The 27,915-nt window shown below is 45.1% G+C and overlaps 1 long non-coding RNA gene and 1 pseudogene across 1 annotated transcript; both read right to left on the bottom strand.

The window, feature by feature from the left end:
* On the bottom strand, positions 1-25,848 carry LOC122490017. Its single transcript, XR_006299067.1, has 3 exons — positions 25,753-25,848; positions 7,479-7,554; positions 1-321 (listed from the first exon to the last, which is right to left on the bottom strand). It is a non-coding gene; the product is annotated as an uncharacterized LOC122490017 (long non-coding RNA).
* Positions 19,653-20,161, bottom strand: LOC122490016 (annotated as a pseudogene).
* Positions 25,849-27,915: the final 2,067 nt, after the last annotated feature.

Raw genomic sequence — 27,915 nt, 5'->3', positions numbered from 1 at the left:
TGACCTAACCTACAGAAATTTATTCTCTCACAGTTCTGGAGGAGGCTAGAAATGTGAGATCAGGTGTCGGCAGGGTGGGTTCCTTCTGGGCATTCGGAGAGAGAATCTGTTCCATGCCTCTCTCCTATCTGCTGGTGGATGGCTGGAAATCTTTGGTTTCCCTTGGCTTATAGGCGTATCTCTCTGCCTTCATATTCCAAGGCTGTTTCTCCCGCATCTCTGTGTCTGTGTCATTTCCTCTCTTCTTACAAGGACATCAGCGATATTGGATTAAAGCCCTGTCCTACTCCATAATGATCTCATCTTAACAATGATCTATATCTGCAAAAAAACCTATTTCAAAATAGGGTGACATTCTGAGATTCCAAAAAAGAATATAAATGTTCCAGCCCTTACAAGAGGGGAGCATAAAACCATTAGGAGTTACTGTCTGTGAGAGAACAGAGAGGAAAGGAAAAGAAGGAGTCTCTGAAGGAAGGCTTGAAAGGACACAGAATACCAGTGAAGCGGGACAGGGTTATAACAGGAAGCACATGTACCATATGGGGCAGTGGAGATTTTAAAGAAGGAACCATTTACAGTCAGCGGTGGGGTTAAGTAAAAACAAACAAACAAAACAAGAGGGTGACGAAGAGCTCCAGAGCTAGCACAAGCAGGACGCCATTTCCACTAGCCCTCTTGCCCTCCTCCTTCCTCCCACTACCACAGAGAAGGGTTCCACGCGGGCTTCTACCAGCTTCTCTGCCGCTGACCTGCTCTGCGATGCCTCTCTTATCCTGTGCTGGGCTTTCTCTGATGCAGCGGCTGGGCTGCCTGGCACTCAGGTATGCCCAGCCTGGAGATGGGGAGTTAGTGTCAGGGTGCCACCCTTGAGGAGGGGGGAGTGGAAGCCACTTGATGCCCACTTCTCTATTTCTTCCCTAGCGGACTGCTCTGGGATACATTCCATAAGATTCCTCAGAAGATTCTGAGGGATTGAGCACCAACTGACGACAGCGGTGGCCAATTCAAGAATTCATCCTTGTGTTGGGGTTTACTTCCTTCGCCTTCACTCTCCCCGCCTCTCACAACTGCCCCCTGAGATACATGTTCAAGCAAACACACAGGTACGCAGCCTTCATTTCAGGCTCTTCTCTAAGGGAACCCCTAGCTGAGCAACCACTGTCAGCCAGCGAATTCAAAGGGGTTGAGGGATTTCTTGGAAACAGTGAGAGAAAAGGGGGGTGGGATGGGAGGGAAGGATGGAGAGAGAGAAAGGGAGAACAGAGGAGGAAGAGAGGAAGAGAGAGGGAGGAGGAGGGAGAGGAGAGAGACAGAAAGAGAGCTGAAGCCGAAGAAGGCAAACTGTAGTCCTCTGAGCAGGAATACGGTCTCTGCCAACCCTCAGGCCAGTGGGCAGCTGGGAGGAAAAATACAAAGTACAATCGCCTGCCATCCACTGCCCCCTGCCAGAGACTTCTGTGGCTGAACCAATTCCCAGAGGGGGAGGAAGGGTCAGCCTTCATGCAGTTCATAGAGGTCAGCCTCCCAGGGCACAGAATAGGTGAGAAAGATAGGAGATAGAACTGGAGGCAGACAGAATTGCCAGCACAACCACGTCTGCCCACACCCCAGTTTTCTCTCCTGACAGAAGAGAAATTCTTACAGAATTGGCCACAACATCGATATCTTCACAAAGCCGTCTTTTTTTTTTTTTAATTTTTTTTTCAACGTTTATTTATTTTTGGGACAGAGAGAGACAGAGCATGAACGGGGGAGGGGCAGAGAGAGAGGGAGACACAGAATCAGAAACAGGCTCCAGGCTCTGAGCCATCAGCCCAGAGCCCGACGCGGGGCTCGAACTCACAGACCGCAAGATCGTGACCTGGCTGAAGTCGGGAGCTTAACCGACTGCGCCACCCAGGCGCCCCACAAAGCCGTCTTTTCAAAGTGGTAAATGCTTCTAGGATGAGGTTGCTCTTGCAACCACGCAGAAATAACGTGTTGGCTACGCATAATTTTGGTTTGTCACCATTGAGCATAATCATCATAATAAACGCAGTCATCATCTGGATTAAGCAGCCTCGTTTGTATGAAGACAAGTGTGGACCTGCATTCAGAACATCCCCTGGTTCAAAGCCCAGCGCTGCTACTAACAAAAATTGGGCCCTGGAACGAGTTTCCTTAACCTTCCGAGTCTCGGTGTTCTCATCTGCAAAATAGGATTAAAATATCTACCCCACCTCACAAAATTTTTGTGGGGATTCAGTGAAAGGAGATATTGCAAATGGTGGCAAATGGACTTTGCTTGGGAGCGAAGAAGAAGGGACTTCTTGTCACGGGGCTCATCCTCAGCTGTGTTGAAAAAAACGTTCCGTGAGAAGCTATGACTTACATGTTAAGGAAAGAATGTACTCTGTCTCAGGTGTAATTCATCTGGTATCTAAAAATGCATGATTCTATGAAATACAGCATACTTATTTCTCTCTCTCTCTTTTGTCCTTTGAGGAAAGTCTACCCATTTCTTCTGAAGTAGCACTACTATATAAAGGAAACGCATCTTTCTTGCCTTGTAAACAATTTTTCCCATTATTTTGTTCCTCTTTCCCAAACAGGACTTTTTTAGTGGGAATGAAGATAGAAGAAAAAGAGTTTAATGAAAAGACAAACATGGATACAAATTTATGATCATACTCACCTTTTTTTAAAAAAAAAAAGGAAAAATAATGAAGTTAAAGCAAATTGGATCACAAAGAAAAAATCAGATGTATTATGAAAATAATAACGTTTATGTTTTCTCTCTGGATTATGTAGTTGTTAAACCATATATTTCATTTGTTGACTATTTTGCGGTTATCACTCTGTTTATAAAAATGATTGCCAATTTCAAGCCTCATTCCGGAGAATGAGCCAGAGGGCATTGGGATAGGTGCGCGCTAATCCTAAAACTGTGTTTGAACATGAGAGCTGGTTCTCCTTAGCAGGACTCAGGTGTTACAACCAAGGCTTAAGCCACAACAGAATTAGAAAACTATCCTTACATGGAAATCTTTTCTCAGAGGCATATATTTTGAATCTCTGTTTTCAATGAACAGAGCAAACAGGGGCTGTGAAATGCATTTTCAGTTGGGGAGAGGGAAAGGGGCTTGTGGAAGGTGGCTAGTTAAGGGATGAATTAAATCTTTCCTTAAAAAAAAATAATCAGAAAATCCATGTTTGGACCAGGCATTAGGAATACTATAGCCTTTGGTGCTCAGTCAATGGGAAATTTTAATCATAGATCCTTGGGAAATTGACCAGACTACTCATTGTCCCACAGTAGATGTCAAGTATCTACCTGTCATAGAATTTCCTCCACCTGTTAGAATTTGGATGCCACTCTGGGGAGAGGTGGGTCTCAGCACTCTCTCAGATGGTGCAAGTGCAGGGTGGGTTCTTGGCAGTGAGCATCTCCTTGTATTTTGCCTCTTACGTGCCTCACTGTCCTCACCCTAGTGTTAGCCCTGAGAGGCACCCGACAAGGTCTGAGGGGTCTGAGAGTTAGTCAATATAACCATTTGGGCATCTCCCAGGCACGTGCAGATCTGGGAGAGCACACTGGCTTGGGTGCTGCAAGAGCTCCAGTAAAGAGAAAATGCTGGTTGCTATGCCTCAACCTCAGCTGTGTAAAGTGACAGTTTACTCCTCTGACCAAAATGTATCTAGAATGTTAGAAAGCACCTGTGCCTGATGCATCTCCCAGAGTCAGTCTAGGCTGGTCTGCCTGCCTATGTGAGCAGCTGAGAATGTATTTTCAAAGCTGTCTAGTGACTATTGCTCAAGTGGCTTACAGATGTCTGGGTTGGTCCTCTGGTAGATTCTCTCTGGAGCATTCTCCCTAATTCTGACCTTCTATCCCTACTCCAGGGATCTTGAGACCCACCTCTCTATTCTGTTTGGGGATGTGGCAATTACAGTTGATATTCTTCTGGTCAGAATGCCCAGATGCTGGTTCTCAGCTGTGTCTTCTCCATTGTAGGGGATGAAATTGTTCTTGGAAGAGTTTTAGGACCTGATGTCCTGACTTATTGGATTTTGCATATTTAGACAAAGCTTTTCCTTATGATTCCCAGATATGGCTCCTTCTCCTCTACTCCCCAAAGCACCTGGCTAATATCTGTTTATTGCTTTCTCTGCCCTGTATCCACAGTGCCTAGTGTATACATCTTGGCCTCACCAGACTATGGGCCCCACAAGTCCAAGGACAATGTCTTATTTAGCTCTGATTCTCCACAGCAGGTAATCCAGCACCTGAGGGTTGAGATGTGTCCCAGAAAGAATTCTTAAATGAATCAATGGGTAAATAATTGAATTTATCACTCTGGAAGGGAATTCATCAAAAATTTTGCTTCTTTTTTAAGTATTTTTAAATATTTATTTTTGAGAGAGAGTGCGAACAGAGGAAGAGAGAGAGAGGGAGCCACAGAATCTGAAGCAGGTTCCAGGCTCTGAGCTGTCAGCACAGAGCCTGACACGGGGTTCAAACTCAAAAACTGTGACATGACCTGAGCTGAAGTCAGACCTGAGCCACCCAGGCACCCCCAAAATTTTTGCTCCTAGTTGGACAGAAAAGTATTCTTCTTGGTTCTCAAACTTCTCTGTACTCATCAAAGTACTGCATTTGGAAGGTGTTGTGGGAACTGAGTGATGGCCAGAGGAAGCATGAAAACAGATGATGGAAAGAAACATTACTGTGAGTCAAGCTTAGGTATTTGTTTAGATAATAAGGGGTAATGCCAGAGTTAGTAATGAGGGAGACTAGACACTTTAAAAAGTACAAAATGAAGAAATAATTGCTAGTTGGGATCCTGCTGCTTTAGAATGTCCGTGAAAATGTTAGCAAATTGTATTTATGTGGGATCAGATCCCTAGACTCTATTATTCCAAATATATTGTAAAATTGTTATGACTCAGGATCGCGTATCCATGTGGTTGATCCAGGAATGTCATGATGTGATAGAATGATTCCTCAACGTGCCCCTCTACCATTGTCTGGTTGGTTGCTTTTGAATGAGGCATTTAAATTATAGGTCAATTTTTGTATAGAAAACAAACAGAATAGGCTAAGTGATGCCTATGATCTTTCCAATCTCTAAAATGTTACAATTTTATACTTTTAGGTGGTTTTGAAAAAGACACAATTATTCAGAGTGCTCTTTATGGGGAAAAAAAAAGATCCATACATACTCTTTTCCGTGAATATAATTTAAATATTTCAATGTAATATGGTATATGTTCAATGATTCATTTGAAAATATTAATATTTTAATAAAGAATATGTTAATTAAATCTCAAAATGTATGAACCATTTAATTAATTTTTAACCATTTTTTTAAGTTTATTTTTGAGACAGAATGGGGAGAGAGGCAGAGAGAGGCTCTCAAGCAGTCTCTGTGCTGTCAGTGCAGAGCCCAATGTAGGGCCTGATCCCACTAACGGTGAGATCATGACCTGAGCTGAAACCAAAAGTCGGATGCTTAACCGACTAAGCTACCCAGGTACCCAAAAACATGTTTGTTTGTTTTTTTTTAATGTGTACCTACTTTTGAGAAAGAGCAGGGGAGGGGCAGAAAGAGAGAGGGAGACACAGGATCTGAAGTAGGGGCTTTGCTGACAGCAGAGAGCCCAATGAGGGGCTGGAGCCCACGAATTGTGAGACCACGACTTGAGCTGAAGTCAGATGCTTAACCAACTGAGCCACCCAGGCGCCCCTGGGCTCTTTCTTAACACAATATCTGCATTTTTCTCAAAAACAAAACAAAAATACTTTCTACTTGAAACTCCACATCATGATGATATTCCCCTTACAGTCTGCTGAATGACATTTTGTTAGGGTTGATAGGAGGGGGTTACTCCCACAGTGCTGGAGTCATAGAAGCTGCCTGATGGGAAAAGTGATATGCACGTCACAGAGCATAAGTAGGGAAGGGATGGGAGGGGAAGAGTCATCCCTCATATTCGACTCCTTCCACAGTAATTTTCTTCCTACCACCACTTCTGTGGAGCCAGAGGAAGCACGAACGAGACAGAGGTGACTTACTTATGTATTACACACAAACTGGAAACCAACGGTTGCCCTATCCTTTCTGGCTCCAATTATTTCCCCAGCGCTCCCAGTTGTGAAATGGGGTGACCTTACATCAGACCCAGAAGAATTTTGGCACCAGCTTAAAGCTCCTGATGAAAATAGAATTCTTTTTGCTTTACAAAAGTATATTAATTATGTATATAAAATAATTCTTTATGGTCTGACTTGAGCATTAAATCCCATCGATGCATCACAGGCTACATTCTTTGGTTCAGCAAAAGTGTGTTAAAAAATGAGATTTTGCAACTTTCTAAGTGGGTTTAATAATGAGGAAGGTGGTAAGGGCTGGCTTTCCTCTGGTTTAAATTAAAACAGTTTCTGATAAAGACAAACCAAACTTCCCTCCTCTGTGTTTCTCTTCTTTTTTTTGTTTTTTTTTTAAGTTTATTTATTTTTGAGAGAGACAGAGACAGTGCAAGTGGGGGAGAGGCAGGGAGAGAAAAAGGCAGAATCCCAAGCAGGCTCCCCACTGTCAGCATGGAGCCTGATATGGGGGCTCAAACTCATGAAACCATGAGATAATGACCTGGGCCGAAACCGAGATTCAAACACTTAACTGACTGAGCCACCCAGGTGCCCCTATGTCTCTCCTCTTTCATAGCTTGGATCCTTCCAAAATACCTATCATCTCAGAATAGGGTAAGATGCCTTGAGAACGCCCTACACAGAGGAAACCACCTTTTTGGTGGTGCATTCATGATCACCATGCAAAGATATTTCTATGGGGTGAGGTCTCCTTGATTGAAACCATAATCTTATGTTCTTTCCTATCTCTGATTAGCCACAATTCGTTTCCAGGGAATTGTGCAACCGATCCAGGATTTTATTTCAGAGAGAGCCGGGGCTATGCATATATTCTTTGTGGACACATTGGCCCTGAAATCCCAGAAAGTCCAGAGATGAGTCATCGGCAATACGGTTGCCCTGGTACACGAAACTGTGATCAAAGTCATGTTATCTGGTGTGTTATCAGAGTGTAGATGAGGTGTAGGTGGCAGATGGAGGAAGAAGGCGATTTGACGAATGACAGCTATTAAATTGAAACCAGGGAGGAGCAGCTCTCAACTGTGGGCCAATCTATACCGCCATGTGAGGAGGGACGCTGTGTTGGCAGTGACAAGCTGGCAGGGTCAAGGAAATGAAGTCCTTTGGAAGTGTCAAGGTTGGCCAGAGTTCCCTCCGAATAATAAAATCTTTACTGTACCGTCAGTGCTCATTGGAGACAGAAAGGAGACGTTGAGTTGAGTCAGTGCCCAGAGAAAAGCAGAATCAATTCTGTACACACTCTTGGCTAACACAGACCATCCCTGAATGCATGGCCAGCCCCCTGCTTGAGAAAAATCACACCTGCGCCTCTACCTCTCCGACTTACTTGTATCTTCTACCAACTTCATGACGAGTTTGGTTTCTTCGTCTTGTAACACAATGTATTTTTCTCCTTTATTTCTCTGGCAGAGAAAAATATGGAGAATTAGAAAGAAAAGGAGTATCTCCACTTTTCCTTCAGATGCAGTCCTAATGCTGCTCTTGAAAAAGGCAAGCGTGGAAAAAAAAAAAAAAAGTACCCAGCCTGTGCAAGTTTTTGTTTTAGTTTTGTCGTCTTTGTGGATGTGTTTAATAGTGAGGTACTTTGTGCGGGCTTGCAAAGTCACCGTATTGGGCAGAAGGAAACTTGTACTGCTCTTCCCTAGGTTGGTCCTGTCCAGCTGAGGAAGGGCATACTGTTAGGAGAGGCATAATGACACTCACACCTTCTTGCGAGTTCCATTACTGTCACTAGCTACTCCTTCAGCTCTAGGCTATCTTTCAAATGCGCGCTCAAACACGGCCTTCTCAGAAATCCTTCTTTCATACATATTCGCTATTGTCCCACCCTCACCCCAAGGAATCACTTTCCTTGCACTATTTCTAGACTTTGTGCATATCTCACTCTACTGAAACCATTGATCTACCTTGTTTTCATGTCTCTCACACTAGAGTGTGAACCCCTACGGAGAATAGATGGTATCTTTCCTAATAGTGAAAGGCAAATAGTAGGGACCAAATAAATGTATGTTTGACTGACTGACTGGCTGCAGTCCTTATCATGGGGCACACAGGCAGGGCAGGAGCTTACTGTTCTCTGAGTACAGGATCTATCACACCAATATTTTATTTATTTTCTGGCTCGGTACATTTCCCTTAAAGCCAGTTCCAGTCTATTGTGAAATGTCTTTCTCATGAGCCGCTTCCCCCTCCATCGTGTTAACACATATACACACATAGTCCAGGCAGAAGGTTTCTTTGTGGATGGGGAAATGAAAATACCATATTGCATTAGTTCTAAAACAGATTTTTTTTTCACCTTTTGAATTGAAATTAGGGAGTTTTTGCCAATCGATGGCATCTTACAGCTATGATTGGCAGTGCTTTTTGGAATCAGACCCAAAATGATGCATCTTTCAATGATGGCTTCTTAGATTTGTTAAAATATTGTACTTATGGAAAAAGCTGTACCAGGGGCCAAGCCAGCCAGAATCTATATGGTAAATTCTGGGTATGTTCCGAATGCTACATTAAAAACAAACCAAAAACTGACTTTTCCAGAATAAAGTGACAGGATCAGACTTAAGGATCAGCAAGCAAGGATCGTGTGACAGTCATTGTTACACCTCTGTCATCTGATCTAGTACGTGCCTGGAACATATACATACTTACTGCATAAGGTTAATTGATAATAGTTTTTGAGTATTCACTCTGTTTTAGTCAGTGGATTTTAAGTGCTTTTTATGTTTAAGCTCATTTAATACTCAGGATATCACTCTGTGTGGGACTATGATCCCCATTTTTCAGATGCATAGAGTGAGGCTGAGGGCAGGAAGGTAATGTGCCCTATGTGCTATAAAGAGTACGCGGCAAAGCTATGGCTGGACCCTAGCTTCCTTTGCCATCAAAAGCCATGCTCTTATGCTCTGTGCAGTGCTTTCGTCCCAGTGAATATGGATTTTGAATAAGTGATATTTCTACCGGTGGTCATTTGCTTGGTCAGTTGTCAGTTCTCAACTTTCTGTCCAAATTGTCCACTTCCCTGGGCCCCATATACTCCACTAGTCATCAAATGACTATCCTGGATCTAACATTTTGATGAATATTGTTTGGTGTAATAAACAGTCCATTGGAAAAATATTTCCTTTATTTAATGATTATAGGCAAAATCCTATCAAAACCCAAATGCTCTAAGAGCCACTTGTGATTATGATGTGGTTGTATTTCACAAACGCAATATTGCGGAGGTAAGATAAATTCATTTTCGGGGCGCCTGGGTGGCTCAGTGGGTTAAGCATCTGACTCTTGATTTCAGCTCTGGTCATGATCTCACGGTTTGTAAGATCAGGCCCCAAGTCAGGCTCTTCATTGACAGTGTGGAGCCTGCTTGGGATTCTCTCTCTCTCTCTCTCTCTCTCTCTCTCTCTCTCTCTCCTCCCCCCCCCCACTCTTGCTCATGCTCACTCTCTCTCTCAAATAAATAAACTTAAAAAAAATTTTTAAGAAAAAGTCATTTTGTAAGTAGTAGAAAAAAAACCCCACAATGTCTCTTTTGTAGGATTGCCATCCTTGAGGTCGTGTAGAAAAAAAGTTAAATTCGGTGGGCTTTGATTGATGTCATCTTTAGGGCCTGAGCCCTGTTTTTCTGACACCGAGACACTCAAGCATAATATTAAGAAAATCCTGAGGAAATTCACTTCAGGTACAAAAGATTCTGCTAGACCACCATTTCCTCTTTGTAGTCATTGCAGAGCTCAGAATGAGGGGTGGTGCCCTGGCCACCATGCTGGGCAATGGAAGAAGCACGGGTCTAGGATCAAGCTCGAATGTGCACCCCAGTTTCCTGGAGGGCTTGTTCAAACACAGATTGCCGGACCCACCCCCACAGTCTCTGATCTATCAGGCCTGTGATGAGCCCTGAGAATTTGCATTTAAACAAGTTCCCAGATGGTGCCCATGCTCCCTATCCAGGCGCAACACTCTCTGAACCACTAGCCTCAACATTAGAAGGCCAGAGTCTGGCTCCTGGACTCCTCATTTTCTCAGCTGTGGCTTAGGGAATTTAATGATCTGTTTTGACTCCTTATGAGTAACCTTGACTGTAGGCTACCTGTTGTATCCATTTTGTTTGTTTGCTTTTGAGAGAGAGAGAGACAGACAAACAGAGCCTGAGCTGGGGAGGGGCAGAGAGAGAGGGAGACACAGAATCCGAAGCAGGCTCCAGGCTCTCAGCTGGCAGCACAGAGCCCAATATGGGCTCGAACCCACTAATCGTGAGATCATGACCTGAGCGGAAGTGGACACTTAACCCACTGAGCCACCCACGCGCCCCTGTTGTATCCATTTTCTAAGGCTTGTGTGAAAAGAAATGAAACTAACATATTTGCAAATTACTTAAAAACCTATTATTGTTGGTATTACTAATATTACTGTGAAAGAAGCTATAGATTTATGTCACCCCAGACAGCAGCTGGCAGAATTTTTGAGTTACACAAGGCCGAGGGGTAAAAGTTCAGATAATTCAAAATGAATGTTGTGCCCTAAAATAGCACATAGGGGCCTTGGGAGCCAGCATGGAATATAAGCGGTAAGGACACGGGCTCTGTTCTACTCACGTGTGCTCAAATCCTGTTTCCTGTCTGGAAAATCGGAATGGGAGCAGTTACCTTGCAGGCTTGCCGAGAGGGCTATTCAAGAGAATGCATTTAAAGAAGCAGCACATGGGGCGCCTGGGTGGCTCAGTCGGTTAAGCGTCTGACTTCGGCTCAGGTCATGATCTCACGGTTCATGGGTTCGAGCCCCGCATCCGTCTCTGTGCTGACAGCTCAGGGCCTGGAGCCTGCTTCAGAATCTGTGTCTTCCTCTCTCTGCCCCTCCCCCACTCATGCTCACTCTCTCTCTCAAAAATAAACAAACATTTAAAAATTAAATAATAATAAATAAAGAAGCAGCACAGTGCCTGCCATACACTAGGCACTCTGTAAATGTTGGCCAATATTTAGATTTCAGGTTGGTAACACAGCCATTAAGCTGTTCCATGGAAGCAGCCAGTTCCTTGATCCTGAAAGTCCATATTCTAACTACGCTGCTTTGAACAAGCAGTTAGACTCACTAACCTCTAAGGTTACTTCCAACTAAGACTCTGATGTCAGCACAAAGCAGGCAAATCTGGCCAGTTGCCAGCAACCAGGACTGTCTTCCTCAGTCTATAACCGACAGCTTTACCACTCACGTCTTGGCCCTGCCCCACCCCATAATCGTCAAGCAGACTTTCTGGAACTCCCTAGCAGGCAAAGCACTAACAATAGAAAACTTAAAATGACACAAAGACTGGTGTTCAGAGCTCTTCATTTCCCCGCCTGGGTTATGTGACAATTGAATCAAGTCTAAACCAGAGAACGTGTGACAGTGCAATGAGCTCTTCACGAACAAATGCCAGATAAGCTTCAGCAATGTGCTCCGGGTGGGTGGAACTTCCAGGCTTGCAAAACCCTGTAGTTGATGGAGGCAACAACTGGAGCACAATTGCTGACCAAGTCGTGGAACCTGATACCGTATCATGGGGCTGGAATGCAGCTCATGGTACCCTGTTGGGCAGACTTTCCTTTTATACCTCATGCAGATTAGAAGTTATTCACTGAGGCTGTGTGTTTTCTTGCACAGCACAGGGACCGACACTCTGCCCATTCAACCTGACATCACAAGTGATACGGGCGGGTAGGGCGTCCTTGAACATGTAAGCCCATTTCAGTGATGGCAAGTGACTGATTCAACAAACTTGGGAGAGAATTTACTCAGTTTCCATCATTCTCTTTCTCACTGGGTTTAGGGTGACTGGGTGGGTCACGGGACAGGCAAGGAAAGATGACGGTAAGACATTTCAGTTTGATCTGACAGCATTAGTTGCCTCTTCTGACATTCCTTGACAGCAAATACAAAAAATATAATTCTTTATGAGACTGCCTATTTTTAAATCTTTTTCCTAATTTTAAGTTGGGAGTGAGAGCATTTTTTTTTCTTAAGGAAGTATTTCATATGATTGACAGATAACGCACTATCCATTTTTTAGACAATTTTTTTTCCCGACTCCTGGTAAACCTTTAGCTTTTCTGTTTTCTCTCTGCATCTGGGTCCCAGTTCCCTCCAATTCTGAGAACTTTTTCTCACTTTCTTCAAAGCTCTCAGCCTCTAGAGTACTGACTTCCTTTCCATATGATTCATTGCCAGACTTCACGGTGACTTCCAGATTCATAATCTTCCAGTCAGACGAGCACTGTTTTCATTCTATCTCAGCCACACCCCAGCAAGGCCACGTCTTACACTTGGCCACAACTCAGATATGCTTCACTTCCAGGATGGCAAATTCTGAAATCCCTCCTTTTTTCTCAAAGTCCATTCCTTCCTCTCTCCCTCTCCCCCTCTGCTTTTCCTTTCATCTCCGTTGAGACCTTCTAGTTCATGACGCTTACCTACTTTACCTATCCATCACCTGGATTTGGTTTCATTGAAGCAACCTGAACCCATTGGCTTATCACATCAATTCAGCATCACCCATGATTCCCTCTGGGATACCCTTTCCATTCTTGCTGGCTCTCTAGAGAGCACTTGCAGGGATCCCCCACCTGGTCTCTCTTTCTTCCAATCTGCTCTGTTCTAATCCACATTAGTTACCCCTTCTAAAATGTTCATCCTGATTTTAAAGCCCTGAGAAAACTTGTGTAACTCTTATCCTCCACAACCTTCTAGTTTTTCTTCCAAATCTTGCTCATGCTTTGTTTTCATCTCCACCTGAAAGATACCGTCTATTGTATTAAAGTCCATCTCAAATAACACGTCTGATTCATCCACCTTCATTTGGTCACTTCTTAATGTTATGTTTCTTTGCTAGCGGCAATGGTCTGCATATTTGTTTTATCTCTTTGCGGTGTGATTCAGGCTAAGGCACATGAGCACTGGATTTAGAGAGAGATCCAGATGAAGACCCCAGCTGTACTATTTACTGTATTAGTTGTAAGATCTTGGGTGAGTCTTTCCATTTGCCAAAGACCACACTTCCTCCTCCAAAAAGGGGATAGTACCACCTACTTGGTGGCATGGTTAAAGGATTCAATTAGAACAAAAGACTGCCATATAAGAGTCACTCAAGAAATATTATTTCTTCCATTCTTCCCCATTCCTTGTGTCTTTGAAGTAGAAGACCACGTCTTACTCATTTTGTTTCCCTTGAAATGTCAACAGAGTTTGGCCTTTCATGGGCCATCAGTAAATAGTCACTGAATTCCCATGTCTATATCATGTGTCCTTTTTTGTTGTGAAGGTTGGAGCTCCAGAGACAATGCATTTTTTTATCCGCATTCCGTTTCCTACTTAATTTTGGTATGTTTGTTTATTTACTTTGTTATTTTTTTAAGTAGGCTCCTTGCCCAGTATGGAGCCCAATGCAGGGCTTGAACTCATGACACTGAGATCAAGACCTGAGCTGAGAGCAAGAGTAGGACGCTTAACTGACTGAGCCACCCAGGCACCCCCATTTTGATAAGTTTAAAGCAGAATATTCTTTTTGTCTTAATTTTTAAATGTTTATTTTTGAGAAAGAGAAACAGAGAGTGAGCAGGGAAGGGGCGAGAGAGAGTGGGAGACACAGAATGTGAAGCAGGTGCCAAGCTCCGAGCTGTCAGCACAGAGCCTGATGCAGGGCTCGAACTCACGAACCATGAGATCATGACCTGAGCTGAAGTCAGATGCTTAACCAACTGAGCCACCCAGGTGCCCCTAAAGCAGAATATTCCTTATATGCTGAGCAGACACTTAATTATACCAAATTTCCCTACCATGGATAATTCTATCTGCCTTATTGAGAAAGACCTGTGGCTAGGTGCCCTATGTCTGGCCTGGAGTAAGGAGACTTTTGTGTTTGTGTGAAGAAAGTTCAGTCATAATAATGATATCTGAGAATCTTCCTCTTTGGGTGATTGACTCAGCATGATCCAGTATGGTTGTGACCCATCATGCCCTCTCCCACATATGGAGCTAATATGAAATGAGTTGGGAAAACTGATTCACATCCTTATATGCAGAGGGACCCTGTTACAAAAATCTAATAATACTACAGAATTCCTGGCAAAATAAGTGCTTCCCTGGGGAAAGCCAAGGCTCCCGGCTCAATGCTTATTAAAGGTATTGTGATGTAGTAGAAAGCTCATTGACCTTGGATTGGAAAGGCCTTCACTCGATCTCAGCTCTACCACATATTAGCTGCGGAACCTCATATAGGTTACTTGAGCCTCTCTTGTCTGTAAACGATGATAGCACACTACATCACAAGTTGTCATGACACACCTGGAAGCAAGCACCCAGTGGCATGCACGGCATAACCAGAAAGAACTGACAAACGCTAGTAAAAACATCAAAGAGCATAGAGAGATTTTTCATTTAAAAAAGACCTAGCACCATTTGTAGACGTAAGTAGTAACTATTGTGCTGTCAGCGACTACCCATGTGCATGGTTCATGTGTCAACTTGGCTGGGCTTTGACACCGAGACATTAAGCCAAACACCAGTCTAGATGTCACTGTGAAGGTATATTTTAGCTTTTATATCAGTAGACTTGGAGGAAAGCAGATTTACTCCCCATTGTGTGTAGGCGTTGTCCAATCTGTTGAGACCTTAAGAAGAAAAGATTGAGGAATTCTACTGGCAGGCTGCTTTCAGACTAGAGCTCCAATGTCAGTTCTTCCCTGGTCTCCAGCCTGCTGACCTGCTCTGCAGATTTGGGACTTGCCAGACCTCACAACTGTGTGAGCCAGTTCCTTAAAATAAATCTCTATGTAGATACACCTCCTATCGGTTCTATTTCTCTTACACAGCCTGCCCTGCTCACTAGGTGGTCATTAAGTGTCAGGAACCATATCCAACTCATCTTTATATCCTCAGCACCTAGCCCAGTGCCAGATATATGGTAAATATTCATGCTTATTGAGCTGAAAAAGAATAGCTCGCATTCATATACTATTTTGTAAAAATGGTTACACTAATCAATGGCTCTACTTAGTTCTTCATTCTTCAAACATTTTTCAGATGACCACGTTTAACGCTGATGATGAGGAAGAAAAGACAGAATGGCTCTTCTCTGGCAGTTGTTTAACGGTGGGTTGGAGTGAATGGGGCTGGTGCATAAATGGAGGGTAAAACTGGACACTTGGGACCCAGCGTATCCAGGCGAGAGAGCATGAGCTCCTGGTGCAAAGCAGGGGCAACTGGAAGAAAGAGGAAGGGATGAATTCAAGAGAGAACTAGGATATGGAAATAGTGAGAAAAGGAAAGCAAGGTGTCTCCCGTGACTCCCCAGTTTCTGTCTGAGAAGACGTGGGAGGAGCAGAATTTCTCATCAGCTCATCTGATCCTAACATTCCTCAACATTACAAAATACAACCCCTTCCTTTAAGGGATGCAGACACTGAGGCTGAGAGGGAACAGATCAACTGCTCCAAGCCTCATAAATCAGGAGCTGGCAGAGCTGGTATCAGAATCGCAGGCCATACCGTCTGGCTATGATGCCCTCTCTTCAGCTTCCATTATGCAGCCTGGCAAACCCCCTGGGCAGTGAGGAGTGAGGAAGGGCCTTGGAGCATCCCTGTGACTTCTCTATGGTGTCACCTCACTCCCTTGAGTGGTCAGATAGCAAACCAGCCTGTCGCCCTATCTGGATGTACAACTGAACTTCATAAACGACCCAGGAGTCATTCACTTCCTTTCCAAGAAGCTACAGAGAGTGAAGCAGGTTTGCTGTGCTTTCAGTTGGTTGTCCTAGATGGGAAAAGGAGGGACATTTATTTGCAGTCAGAGAGGGAGAATGTTAATTGGTAAAAACGAAAGTGCATTTTCCCCCAAAGCGTGAGGTCATCCTCTTCCTATTTTTAATTCAGAAGTGCCTACATGGAATCAGTGTTCCCTTTCAAGTAAATGACAATGTTTGACTTGTTGTCCTTTAAAGCCTGCCCACCCATCCCCTTCCTGCTCTCTCTGCTGACCACAGTTATTAACCCTGGCAGCATGAATCAAGGAATTCTAGCAACCTGAGCCCTCTCCGTAACCTGGCAGTTGTCCAGCAACTGGTAAGGAGAGAACTGCCTTCTCTTTCTTGCTCTGAGATGGACCTGGAAGCGGGAACCAGGAACCAGGAACCCAAACCCACCTCTGGTCTCCCACATCATTTTCCAAGTCCCTCTTTGTCTGCCTCTCAGCTCTTATTTTCCTTGACTGTCTTAACATGGCCCCTAAGTTGAGGTGACCCACAGACTGCTAACCTGTCTTCGAGGGCACCTGTTCACGTAGCTCGACCTTTGCCTGGGTCTCAGTTTCTGATTTTTTTTTTTCTTTTTTGACAATGCTGCTGCCCCCAGACCAGCTGGGCTCATGTTTAATTCATCTCAGGGCTAATTCTAGCCAGGTTAGGGAAGGGGCATGGCAACTTTGGCCTCCCACCCCAGGCCTTCCTGCTGTCATGGTGACTAAGGAATGGTGGGGGACAATGGTTTGTGTCCCCCTCCCTGCCCCAAGCTCAGGGCAGTCATGCCAGCCTCCAGCACCTGTTCCCAAAGAGCATCCTCATAGGACACACTAATGGCAGAAACACAGGTACGAGGCCAGTGGGAAAGAGGCATGGAGATGCCTTGCAAGCAGGCAAGGAGAAACATGCAAGCATCAGGATGCTCCTTTCCCTCACTTGCAAGGGTCAGGATTGATCCTAATACCTGGTATATGCCGGTTATTCCACTATCTTCCAGGTGGGCACACCAAGACTGACGTCCCACAGCAGAGAGGTCCAGTGCCTCTGAGTCTTCGCTCCTGCTGTTCCCTCCGTGTGACTTGTGCTGCCTTCTTATCATCACCTCAGTTTCTGAATTCTTATCTAAGCCCTCCAGAACACTTATTTTTCTAGCACCTCCTCCCACTCCCTGTCTTGCAGGACTGCCCTCCCGTTAACCACTTAGCACAGTGGCAGAGTGGTTACCAGGTGATTCAAGTGGAATTTAGAGCTCTGCAAAACACAAGTGCTCAACATGTGTCAGGTCTTTTGACTCCTGCTTGACTCTGAGCCTTGCTCATCCTGGAGGTTTACTTCATGCACCATTTGGGACATCTTCAAACTGGGGTTTCAGGCAGCCCTCGCCATCCTAGAACGAGTCTCGGATGGGGGGCTAAATCTGAGGTCGGTTGGGCTCTGACCCAACACCTGACTTATTCCAGTGGGAGGGTAGTTCTAAGGCCGGGCCTCGGCCCCTACCCCCACCCCAGCCAAGTTCAGCTGTGATTTGAGAATCATGACTTCCTGGGTCTCAAGGGGATGGCAATCAGATCTTTGCCAGATGGCGAGGCAGCTGGATGCTACTTTTGCATAAAATCACTACAGAGTCTGTAACCATTAGAACTACCATTTTCATGGAAGCCAGCTCAACCTTGTTAATTGAGCAAATTTGGAGCAGCTCCAAACATCCATCCAGTTGATGAAATTGGTGCTCTCCAAGCATGCCACATCATTTTGAGTCCAAATTCAAAGTTTAATCTCCATTGGTGGTTTCCTGAGAATTGTTGTCCTGAGCATTGGGAGACGGCACAGGAAGTATCGACGATCACCCCTTCATCATCAGATTGTGATTTGTGAACTAACATTCCTGGCCAGAAAAAGTTGGAAGAGGCTAAAACTGTCTCTTAGCTCACATTTTTTTTGCAATTTAAAATCAATGATATAATTAGATTTCCATATCCTACTGCTTAATCCTTTGTTTAGATTTCATGCTTTCAATTATTCGTATCACCTTGGGTTTCCAGTTTGGGCAATTAAGAGTTGCCACCTTGCACAGGAGACTCCCGATGTCCCTGGTGGAAGGTCACGGTGATGTCTAGCAGCCTAGGCTGAGTCCCACTCCACTGGCTTCCAGAGCTCTGCTTGCCCTTGGGTGTTTGCTGTCAGCTGGGCTGTGTTGCATAAGGTCAGAGCCTGGAGCTGCCACATCCACAGCTCTGTCCCCAGCACTGACTCAGTGCCTGGCACTCAGAAACTGCAGAATAAATATTTATTGAGTGAATGCCTTGAGAGCAATCAGCGGCTGTGTAATGGAGTTCTTTGTCCTTTTCTACAGCAAATGGATCTCAAAGGTCAGGAATGAGAAGATGAAAACGGAATTGAAGCAGATTAAATCAAGGCACAACATTGTCACCCATGGTACATGTACATCTGCACCCAGGGTTCTGCTCAGAGAACCCTCACAGAGCTTCTTTCTCTCTGTGCCACCTTTTTAAAATCTTTATTTGCAGGGAGGGGGGCAGAGAGAGAACGGGGGAGACCCAGAATCCAAAGCAGGCTCCAGGCTCTGAGCTGTCAACACAGAGCCTGATGCAGGGCTTAAACTCATGAACCGCGAGATCATGACCTGAACCAAAGTCGGCCACTTGACCAACTGAGCCACCCAGGTGCCCCTCTCTCTGCTTTTAAAAGAAAACTGGACAGTCTCCTGCAGTTCCAAAGTAGAGTGGGGGAAAAAAAAAAAAAGCAGTGGAGAGAGGGGAGTTCAGAAGGAAAAGTCCAAACACCCTCTTCCCTATAGTAATATTAAAAACAGTAAAAACAATAAGGCTAAATTGTATTCAAGCACTTTCCATGTGTCAGGAACTGTACTGTACATTTATTATTTTATTAATCTTCGCAACAAGCTTATGAGACAGATATTATCATGCCTATTTGTGGATGAAAAATAGGAGCTTGAAGAATTTAAATAATTTGCTGAAGCTGGTAGTTAGGGAAGCTGGAATCCACCCCAGGTTTGTTTGAGTTTAGCCACAGCCACATAAGTGTTGTGTCTTTGTTCTTTGCTGGTTTCAGTATTTAAGAACAAGGTGCAAGTCTCATGAGTTGTTTCACTCAGAACACCTGGCTCAGGGTCATGCATATCATGTGGAGATAATAAATATTTGTTGATTTGGAAGTAGAGATAGTCAAAAGGCACTAGGATAGGGTTATCACACTTGAAAATAAGCACACATGAAAGGAAATTCCAAAGCCAACTAAGGGAAAGCAGAGTGGTAAGTGGTCTTGCAGCTCACAAAAGACACAATGTATCATTAAAGGTGTTTGGCATTCTTAGCATTGAGTCAAAAGAGCATTTTAAAGTGGCTCCAATGTGTCTCCCTGCTTAAGTTTTTCTCTCCATTGGTTGTAGGGACTGAATTGTGTCCCCCTGAAATTTATATGTTGAAGTCTCACCCTCAACGTGACTCTATTTGCAAACGGAGAATTCAGGGAGGTAATTCAGGTTCAATAAGATAGAAGGGTGGGACCCTAATGCAATTAAGAAGAGGAAATAAACCTCTCTCTCTCTCTTTCTCTTTTTTTAGATTGCTTCTTAAACTGCTTTATTACCTTTACAGCATGTAATAAACATCTTTTCCTGCAAATTGATGAAACTTCCCTGACAGAAAAACTTCCAGAGTAAGGCAAAATGGAATCTCTAATCAGAAAAATGACATAACACCATTGGTTCACATCAGGAAAATGCAACTTCGGGAAGCAGGAGGGGTTATTATTACTAATCTCAGCATTGGAGGCATAAGGCAAAACTCATCATGATGGTCACGGTGAGGGGGATCTCCTATAAGAATGGGCAAACTGTACCTCAACTGAAGCTCCCTGATTTCCTCCTTAGCCGCCTCATGTCTTCCGTGAAAAGTTCCGTATCATCTGTGTCTCCATCTGTCACGTCAACGTTATTGACAAGCTTGTTGGGCATATCCTCTCTACCATCATGGGCAGGTGGGGCCAAATCCACTCTAATATTTCCTCCAGGCTCCTGGCCTTCACCACCTCCCAAAAGGTGGGCTTCTTCTTCATTCTGCACTGGAGCCTGCCTTTCTCCTTCTCTTTCCCGGGGGACATTTTCCATGTTGAAACTTTTTTCCTGCTTACTTTTCCTGCAGGGATCCAACAGAGTCTTTCTCTCTTAGCCTTGAAATCTGCTGTGCCAATGGACCTGAATTTCTTGAACGCAAATGGACGATTTGCTGGGCGGGGGAGTCAAAACCACTTGCTGGATGGTGACGTGGTTTATTTATAAGGAATTTCAACATGGCTGGGACCCAACAGCTCACCCTCCTTTCTCTGCCCACCATTTTTATCAACACCTCTCTTTTTCTCTCTGCTTAAACACAGAGAAGGACATGTGAGGAGACAGTAAGAAGATTGGTCATCTACAAGAAAAAGCGAGGTCTCACCAGGAACTGAATTTTCTAGCACCTTGATCTTGGACTTTCAGCCTCCAGAATGGTGACAGAATACATTTATGTTGCTGAAACCTCCCAGTCAGTGCTACTTATTATGACAATCTAAGCAGACTAATATAACAGACCACCCTACATCGTGTTATCAGAATTATATGCATACAACAATAAACTCATCTCATGCTTTAAAAATCTTCAAGGTCCCCCATTGACTTGTAAGTCCAAACTCTTTAGCTTGGAACCTGAGCACTCTTGTAGCAGCCTGCCCAGGCTGCAGTCCTTTACCACCTTGTTTTTAGCAAACATTCAGCGATCTTGCTGTCCTCAAGACACATCTGGCATTTTCTGAAGATGCAGTGAAGAAGCCCGGTGCCTTGGGGGGCGGGGGGCACATGAGTTGCATGTTAGGGGACAGCAGGATGTGACGGAGAGGAGCCATGTTGCAGACACGGTTACTGCCTGCCTTTCTTCCTTGTCAACAGTCCTCACTGAGTTTGGGGGACATGATAGGCCCAGGTGCTGAGTGAATACTAATGCATAAGCTAGGAGTTAGCAAGCTTGTTTCATAAAGGGCCAGGTGAAGGTAAACATTTTAGGCTTTATGGGCCATCTGGTCTTTGTTACAGCTCAGCCTTTCTAGCATGAAAGAGGTCATACGTCCTACATAAACAAATGAGCATGGCTGTGTTCCAATAAGACTTTATTTCTAATAGCCAGTGGGTTAGATTTGGCCTGTGGGCCATGGTTTTTCAGCCAGTTCCCGACGTGCCAATCCCTGAGCACTGACATTGTTGATCTGAGTCAAATCTGGAACTACTTTCAGATTTTCCTGTGATATGAAAGCGGGAAAATTGCATTTTTTAAAAGTCTTGCTGTTGAAATTGTAGGTTTTAAACCAATAGAATCAGCACCACCTGGGAGCTTGTTAGAAATGCAGAATCTGAGCCTGGGTGGTTCAGTCGGTTAAGTGTCCAGCTTCAGCTCAGGTCATGATCTCATGGTTCATGGGTTTGATATCCACATTGGGCTGTGTGCTGACAGCGCAGAGCCTGGAACCTGCTTTGGATTCTGTGTCTCCCTCTCTCTCTCTCTGCTCCTCCCCCACTTGTGCCCTGTCTCACACACTCGCTCTCTCTCTCAAAAACAAATAAACTTAAAAAAAAATGCAGAATCTCAGGCCTCACTTCAGACCTCCTAAATCAGAATGTGCATTTTAATAAGAAGCTCCGGTGATTGGAAGATACATCACAGCTTGAGAAGCGCTGGTTGAAGCCACTGTTGATGGAACATTCTATTCCTTGCAGCTGAAAGCATTCCTAACTTACACCAACAAGCAGGAACCACATCATGAACAATCTTATATACTTTGCTAAGGACTTTGATGTTTTAAGCAGGGAGTGAGAGGATACATTTTTTGGGCATATGTCTTCTTTCTTAAGGAACAATGAACTCCTAAAAGATACAGTGTGTACCAAAGAAACAACTCCTGTAACTGATTCTACGCTACAAAGCCCACCAAGTAGGCCCTCCACCACTGGCACACCGTCTGATGGAATTCAAAAGCAGTTTCTTCTGTAAGACCTGTTCTCCTGTCTATATCCCACTGCTCTGGGATCTGGAAGTATGCTCCGCTTCTGGTATATTCTTAGGGCTCAAAAGTGGCTGTGGGCTGTAACTCTGGGATTACAGTTTGGAACCTGAGTCTGTGACCTGCAGTTATTTACATTCAACACTGCCACCACTCAGCTTGGTTCATTTACTTTCTGAATGTGTACTCACCTCTTCCCTAAGACTATAAGCTACTTCACCGGAGGCTATCATATTTTCGGATTTTTGCATTCCTTCCACAAGTGAAAAATGAGAGTCAAAGATCTAAATATTATCAACTCTTCTGCAAGCTAAGTCTTATTTATATTCTTTATGTTGAAGCTCCAGCACAACCCAGGAATTCTTTGATAAAGAATTAAGTACAAACATTTGCTTTTAGGGCTGCCCCATTTATCAAGTCACTACATCCTCCTGTGGTTTGTTTATGAAGTGCTACGATCCAAACACACACCACCTACAGCCCACTTGCGCAGTATGTGTGCTTGTGCTAACACGTGAATAGCACATCATAGTCAGCTTTGTATAAAAAGCACCTCGCTTCATCCACAAAAGACCCTAGGAATGGGTAAATTAATATCCCCATATTACCGATAACGAAACTGAGGTACAAAGTATGGATGTACCTAGCGTTAAGATCACACAGCTAGAAATCTGGTGGCAGTAGGACAGGGGTGAGAATCCAAACCCAGAGTCTGTGCTCTGAACTGCTAAGCATTGTTCCCATGAACAGAGCTCTGGTAAGTCAAAGGCCAACATCTCATTGCCTTATTTTCTTTCCACCTGCAGGCATCTTCAGCTAGGATTTACATGTGATAAATAATTTATCCTAAGCCCAGAGACAATGAAAATAAAGTGTTAGAGCCACTGACTCCACGGTCAAGTTCGGTGAATGACAATGTCCATATTTCCCCTTCCTCAGTAGGAGCTAATGAGTTCATCTATCAGTATTAAATCTGAGGAAGTACTTTATTTATTTATATTTTTGAGAGAGAGCAGGGGACAGTGTGTGAGTGTGAGCAGGGGAAGGGTAGACAGAGGGAGACAGAGGATCCAAAGTAGGCCCCGTGCTGTGAGCTCAGAGCCCCATGCAGGGCTCAAACTCATGACCCTGAGATCAGGACCTGAGCCGAAATCAAGAGTCGGCCGCTTAACCAAGTAAGCCAGACAGGTGCCCCAATCCCCATAACTGGGGAAATACCTTTAACATCAAGTTAGGAGGGATTACTTTTTCTTTCTCTTAGCAGTTAAGTTAGAGTAGAAAGTTTTTCGCCATCGTTTAAGAGTCTACAGGAAAGATCGTGGAAGGAGTGCCTGCAAATACAATCTTATTAATCTGTCTAAATTCCAGAGGCTTTCTGGCAAAGCCTGTGACCACATCCAAACAGTTAAAGTAAAGCACAGAACATGAAGCCTAGAGGTGGTGGTTTATCTCCGGATTATTCTGATCGTCAGACCCAATTCCTGTAAGAATTCAGCTCGTGGCTTCCCCTGGCTCTGCCATTTTCTAAATCAATATGACCTCAGAAAAGGCACGGATCATCTCCAACAAAGGCTTTTCCTCTCCAAGAGATTAGAGCAATGACTTTGTGCCGAGCAAGTTCACACCAGAGGATGTGTGCCTTATGTGTGCCTTAAGATTTCATAATCGTACCTAAAGATTGCTTTCTTCACTCCTGACATCCGTTTTGGCCTCTTCCCCACTCTTTCTCTTGTCTCTCTTCCTTTTCCTGTCTTTTGTTCCTCGTCTGCCATCACCCAGTTGCTCAGACTGGGAACCCGGAACTATTTTTTTTCTGAATGCAATGAATAACCAGTCCTGCAGACGAGACCTCCAATGTAGATTTCACAGCTACTTCCCTTCTTCTTTACGACTTTCCTCCAGTCCAGCCATCATCATTTCTCCATGTGAATGTCAACCCCTGGAGACACCTGGTGATACCACCTGGACTGCTGCAGGGCCTTTCATTCAACTCCTGCCGCTCACTCCTGCTCAGCCATCCTTTCCTCATACAAAGTCAAAGTGGCACGCACCACTCCATTGTCCAGTTGGCCTCAGAATACCATCCAAATCCATGTGGGATCTGGCTTTTCTCCAGCCTCAATGAGACCTCTCACTGCACACTAGCCAGACCGAGCTTCCAACTGTTCTTGCAGTGGGCCAAGTTCTTCTCCATTTCACAGACTTCTCTTCTGTTTTCGGCTCTGCAAGAAATCCTCCCACTTACCTACACACCCATCACATCCTTTAGGTCTTTGCTCAAATATGACTTCCTTCAAGAGGACTTTCTAAACTTACACGCTAGCTTCCTATGCTCTTCACCCTTGTTTCCCTAGAATTCTTCATAGAATTCCTTTGTTTGTACATTTATGTATTTATCTCTGGCTTTTCGCGACAGATTGTAACCACCATGAGGTCATGGACCATAACCTTTTGGTTGATGACTCAGCATTGGGTCAGGTCTATGGTAGGTAAGGCCTTGGTTATTATTTGTCGAGTAAGCAAATCAACATAATCTGCAATACATGCACATCTCATGAACTACAAAATGGGTGTGTCTCTGGAAAACAAAAGAAGTAGTTCATGGGTTCTCAAAGATCAATGATAATTTAGTGGTGAGCTCTGGTGGGCCACCCACACATTAATACAAGACTTGTTTCTGTGAAATGAATAATAGTAATGGAAATATTAGTATGTTTGAGGAAGCATGTGGGAAAATCACTTTAAAAAAGATGTCGAGGGGCACCTGGGTGGCTCAGTTGGTTAAGTGTCTGACTTCAACTCAGGTCATGATCTCACAGTTTGTGGGTTCGAGCCCCGTGCTGGGCTCTGTGCTGACAGCTCATAGCCTAGAGCCTGCTTCAGATTCTGTCTCTCCTTGTCTCTCTGCCCCTCTCTCTCTCTCTCTCAAAAATAAATAATAAAACATTTTTGAAAAGAAGATGTTGATGTATATACCAATATCTAGCACAAACACAAACATTTTTATGATGATTTGCTCCAGCAATGTCACATGTGTGCATTCCAGTGACATAATCCAACTTCCTCCATGCTACTAGTGGAGCAGAAGCAAGTGTGAGATATCGACCCCCCCAGACCTACGACATGAGATTTTTCTAGCCTAGGAAAATTGCCCACATGTCAGGGGTACTCTTATATACGCAGCCATTATAGCCAGAACATTGGACATCTCTTCCTCTGGGTACCAGTGTCTGGAACAAAACAGTTTAAGGCACGAAGCTAACGTTAATTTTACCTACTTGTTCACATATAGACATGTTAGTGGTTAAAGAGAAGAATATGAAAATCCTTGACTTAAAATTAACCCTTTACTACCAAGTAACATTTCCCACAGCATTCCTCAATAATGTTATTTTTCAATGCATAGCCCATTCTCTAAGTACTTTTATATCTAATGTAATCTGATTCTGGCCGGAGATTCTGGAAACCCTACTTTCCCTGTGCCACCTCCCTGTAGGGTTCTGCCCAAAGGGATCCTGGAGAGAGGCGGGAAGGCAGGAGCGGGGCGAAGGGACTTGGTCCCCCCAGTTTGCTTCTTGCCCCTGGCAGCACCAGCGGCTCTTCACTCAGGCAGTGGCCCTTGGTTCCAACCTCCAGCATCTTCCACTGCCCCACGCAGCCTCGTTGCTCCCACCCAGGAACGTCAGCAGGGTACGGGCAGTGCTCCCTCTGCGAGGGTTTTAAATGCCACTTTATAACCCCACAAAGCTGTCTTACTCACTTGAAGATAGGGTCATACTGCAGCAATTTTGCGAGGTGTAGCGAGCGGGTATCTAAGCCAGTGACTGCTAGAAGCAGGAATGAAACATGGTTTCCAACTGCGCAATGCGCGTGCGCAGAGAGGGCCCCGCGCCGCCCGTCCGCCCGCAACGTGACCACGGAGAGGCTTCAGCGTTTCCAACTACGCAATGCGCATGCGCAGAGGTGGACACGCGCCGCCCGCCCGCCCGCAACGTGACCACGGAGCGGCTGCAGCGTTTCCCACTACGCAATGCACATGCGCAGAGAGGGACCGGCGATGCCAGTCAGCCCGCAACGTGACCACGGAGCTGCCTGGGGAGCTGCCTGCCGGCCAGACGCGGCTTCGGAGCCCAGCGCGCCTGTCCCACGGTGAGCTGCAGGTGCCACAAATCTCCCGCCGCGCTTCTCCGCAAAAACTACTGGGAGCTTTTGCAAGTGCAGCACACGAGTGTGCGTGAGGGTACCGGACTAGCATAGCCGTAGTCAATTTTTAAGGCGGTTATCCCGCTGATTCCAGATGAACTGACAAGAGCACGGAGTTCAGGGGGAGATTTCAAAGACAATTGTGGATTCTGGGAAATAGGGCCATAGGACTTCTAAGGGTTTGTGAACCCCAATTGTATTTATTAAGTGCTTGTGCAGCGCTTACCCTGTCAGCACTGCTCTGAGCACTTTACAACTCTCGGCTTAGTTATCCTCCTAAGCATGTCATGAGGTGGGTACCCGCTGGCATCCCCCTCCCCTCGTGTCCTTCCCTTCCGCCCCCTCCTCGTGCTGCCCACTCCCCACACCCCCTCTTCACACGCTCTTCCCCGTGCGCCCCCACCCGGTGTACCCCCCTTTCCCATGCCCCCTTCTCCCTGCACCCCCTCCCTCCGCGCGCCCCCCCTCCCTATATACTCCTCTCTGTAAATTCTTCCCAGGGGGTGAAAGAAACAGCGTCAGCTTAGAAACATGACCTAGCTTCAAGTGATTCCTGGCTGGAACAGCTCACTTCCCGTGTGACTTCAGGCAGGTTATTGAAGTTTCAGCCCCTTCCTTAGTAAAATGATACTACTCCCCAGTTTTCTGCTCCCACAGCTAATGGCATCTCCATCCCAGGGACCGAGGCCTAAAGCCTGGGATTCAAGAAGGACTCCTCTCTTTCTCACTCCCACCCCCAATCCAGTGCCAAACCCTGTCGGTTCTACTTCCAAGACGTCTAGAATCTCGTCACTTCTCATCACCTCTGCTGCTACCTCCTTGTGGGAGCCACCGTCATTTTTGCCTGGGTCACTGCAGTTCTCTCCCAACCGGCCGCCACGCTCTGTCCCTGTTCCTGTCCACTCGGTGCAGCCAGACTGATCCTGTGAAAATGTTCATTGAACCACTCCCGTATCCAAAAATCTCCAATGGAAAGCATTTTAGAGTGAAAGCCAACGGTGTTACAAGGACATGGCGGGCCTTGTAGGGATGCCCCTGCGACCTGTCACCTTGTCCCCCACAGGCCAGCTCGCTCCTGGCTGGCCACACCTGCCTCCTTGCTGTTTGGCTGCTCCTGTTTCCAGAGCTGGCCAGTAAAGCTCACGGCTGGACTCCTTGCACGTCTGGTTCCCGTGTCTGCAATCCGCTTCCTCAGGATTTCTGCCTGTCTTGCTCTCCTGAGTCCTTCAAGTCTTTGCTCCGCTGTCTCATTCTCACTCAGACCTTTCCTGACCACTCTGTTTGAAGTCCTCCCCCTCCCCTCTTTGCTCTATGTCTGATGCTGTAGGACTTTTCATCCTTGTCACATGGGAAATTATTTCAGGGCCACGACAGCCTCTAAATCCACAACTAGGCAAGCTCTCCTGGAAAGGCTCGCAGATCCAATTAGGATGATTGAATCACATGGTTTATTAAATCAATTGAAACTCACACAAAGAATGATGGGGTTCCTTTACATGCTTCACACAGCACATGGTTAGAAAAACCATAGTACCTGGGTCCACAGCGACACCGATACTCAAGATGTCTGTTTCTCTCTCTCTCTCCCACACTACTGTACCCTGATAGTTACCAGGACCAGAGTTGACTTTGATCATGGGGTCTCAGCAGACAGACAGGGTGTTTGGAAGTATTACATGGCCCTGGCTGTTGCTTGTCAACCAGCCTTCTGCGCAGCAAG

The sequence above is a fragment of the Prionailurus bengalensis genome, chromosome B2, assembly GCF_016509475.1.
Source record: "Prionailurus bengalensis isolate Pbe53 chromosome B2, Fcat_Pben_1.1_paternal_pri, whole genome shotgun sequence".
Lineage (NCBI taxonomy): Eukaryota > Metazoa > Chordata > Mammalia > Carnivora > Felidae > Prionailurus > Prionailurus bengalensis.
This window is presented reverse-complemented; position numbering and strand designations above follow the sequence as displayed.